The sequence below is a fragment of the Pinus tabuliformis genome, chromosome 6 (assembly GCF_031772625.1).
Source record: "Pinus tabuliformis cultivar Carrire ecotype Pingquan chromosome 6, CPIR1, whole genome shotgun sequence".
Taxonomy (NCBI): Eukaryota; Viridiplantae; Streptophyta; class Pinopsida; order Pinales; family Pinaceae; genus Pinus; species Pinus tabuliformis.
In genome coordinates, this window is record NC_142292.1 from 1,649,017,084 (window position 1) to 1,649,020,207 (window position 3,124).

Here is a 3,124-nt window from a genome sequence, read left to right on the forward strand (position 1 = left end):
TACATCAGAGGTATGACCTATTTTCTTGGTGTATTCATAACTTCTTTACTTATTTCTAGAGGATGCGTTTGAATCAATGGCACATTCAAGCTTATTTTTATGTTCTAGAGAGCCAGAGATCACATTATCACAAATTTTATCAACATTGCCTTGTGTACTTTATGAATGACCACACTGATACTTCCTTAATGATGTGAATATCTCTTCTTCCTGCGTTTTGTCAACGGGGAAGGTTCTTCAAGTAGCTTATACCAATCGAATGTCTTCTCAAACATATCTTCTTCCCATTTGTATTATGTTAATTTGCAGATTCATTGTTCTTGTTTTTATAATACGTGATCTTGACCGCATTCGTGTAGCATAGGAAGCTTCGAAGGAGGGGGCACATAAGCTTTATTATTATGGAAATGCTGAAAACTCCCAAGCCGCTAAAATAATCAATGAAAATCAAGATTTGGAAAACCTTCAGAGGCCTGGATAGCCTAGAACGCAATAAGGAATTCTATCTACACACTTAAGGAATTCTCTCTACGCACTTCACCTCCAGAGAATGACTAGAACCAGAAACAAAACACAATGATTGTGATTTGAGCTCTCATGATGGTTTCATTGGGACTCCATTTTTTCCAAACCTTGATTACTATGGATTTGTAACTCACTTTGATACCATTGTTCTATATAAAAAAAGGAAAGAGATAAATATCACTACAAGGAAAAAAAATTATATGAAAAAAAATTTATATTAATTAAAAAAAATTACAATTAATTAAAAAAAAATTATGTTCTGAAAAAATAAAATCTATTATTTTCATTGCCTTTTGAATTAAATCATTCAATATTATGAATAAATACCACTTTCCATTCCTATTAAATAAAAATAAGAATCAAACACTAAAAAAACCCAATATAAAAATTAAATTCCTTCGAGATCTTAAAAGTATGAATTATACTTCTGCAATGCTGATGGCCTCTTTAGGCAACATCCCAACATTAATCCTGTCGTTTTCCCCCTTATTTTTAGACTCGTGACCAGACATAATCATGTTTTCTTAATAAGATGAACATTTTTAAAGTTATTTCATTGATGAAATTAAGATTCAAATTTTGTTAACAATTGATATATCTTTTAATATATTTATGAAGTGAATTTATTTATTTAAGATAATCATATTTAAGTATAACAAGAATTTGTATATAAATAAATTATAACAAAAATTTGCATATAAATAAATTATAAAAGGGTATGTTTTTTTAAAGAGAGTAATTTGTAAATTGTTTTAGATATTTTATGATGCTACAAAAATTTTATAATATTTTGAAATTTTAAATTATGTAAATCAATTTTTCTTTAGATTCTAGATTAATTAAATATTAATTTTATTTGAAATCTATAAAATAATTAAAATATAAAAATGAAAGTACAATTACAAGTATATATCATCTACCCAAAAAAAATATAAGATTTATTTTAGTAAATTTAATATGAGAAAAGAATGCGGTCTTACTATGGAGTTATCTTTTGACATTGTGGTTTGCATGATTGCTTCAAAATCTCTCTCCTCTATTATGCTCACAAAATAAGACTTTCAGCTATGGAACAAGATACAACGCTAAAGAATGAAACCCCTTCTCGTCCTTGTAGCATGGAATTTAAAATAATCTAATAACTGTCTAGGGGTAGGTTTTGATTTCCTCAACCCTCAATTGTGATAAGGTTTGGAGTACTCATGATGTAAATTTTGAATATTATATCCCTCATATAAATATAATTAGCTTTTTCTTTCTGAAAAAAAAAAGGTTTGGACCTTTTAGAATATTCTTGAAAGTTCACACGTGGCTAGCAAGCCCCACATGTGTGAGTAATGGGGTGTCAACGTGGCATCCGCTTATACCATGGTGATCAATAAGGCAGGTCAATTTACTGGAGGCATAACTTTCACATAATAACTTAAATTGGAGTGATTTTTGCACCATTAAAAATGTATCAATGTGCATATAAACATTGAGAGTATGGTACAAGCTAAAAAAGCTACAACCAAAAAATATCATTTGATGCTTTAAAATAGCTCCAAAAAATTTGGACCTTAAATTTCTAAATTAAAACTTACTATTAAAATTGATCGTACCAATTATTCCAATTTTTTCACTAAAAACACTAAAATAAATAACAAATTATATAATAATTTTATTTGAACAAAAAAATACAACACCATCATACTACTCGATAATAACCAACATCTCATTTTAACGAAATTATATTATTTAAAATATTAAATATTGCGAATAAAACTCATTAAAATGAAATTATTCGAAGTGTTTCTTGATATCTTCATAAATGTTTGTTGTTACGGTAATGATTCCATTTTTTGTATTAAAGTAAATGAAAGTCTTACCAATTTAACAACTTCGTTATGTAAAAGTGCATCGTTATCTCTGAAACCCTTTTTAAAATCTAAACGTAAATATGAATGCCTACTGAAGTTGGTTCAACCAGAATTCTATAAAATCTGATTGACATGGCATAATTTTACGTTTATAAAATGGTCGTTCAAATTAAAGGACCAGCCGTCTTAGCTCAGCTGGTAGAGCGCGTGGCTTTTAACCACGTGGTCGTGGGTTCGATTCCCACAGACGGCGTCAGTTGTTAATACTCTTAACTCTAATTCCAGTGGGCTATAACTTTAAGCAAGTGGACTTGTTATTTTAAAATATAATAAATATATATATATTTAAATTGATTAAGCAAGTGGACTTGTTATTTTAAAATATAATATATATATATTTAAATTGATTAAGCAAGTGGACTTGTTATTTTAAAATATAATATATATATATATATTTAATCAATTTTAAAATATATATATATATATATATTTGATTAATCAATTTTAAAATATATATATATATATATATTTGATTAAGCAAGTGGACTTGTTATTTTAAAATATAATAAATATATATATATTTAAATTGATTAAGCAAGTGGACTTGTTATTTTAAAATATAATAAATATATATATATATATATATATATATATATATATATATTTAAATTGATTAAGCAAGTGGACTTGTTATTTTAAAATATAATAAATATATATATATTTAAATTGATTAAGCAAGT

At 26.5% G+C, this 3,124-nt stretch overlaps 1 non-coding gene across 1 annotated transcript; it reads left to right on the plus strand.

Annotated features, from left to right (window-relative positions):
• The first annotated feature begins 2,564 nt into the window (after positions 1 to 2,564).
• Positions 2,565 to 2,637, plus strand: TRNAK-UUU (transfer RNA lysine (anticodon UUU)). The gene has a single exon. It is a non-coding gene; the product is annotated as a tRNA-Lys (tRNA).
• The last annotated feature ends 487 nt before the right edge of the window (positions 2,638 to 3,124 follow it).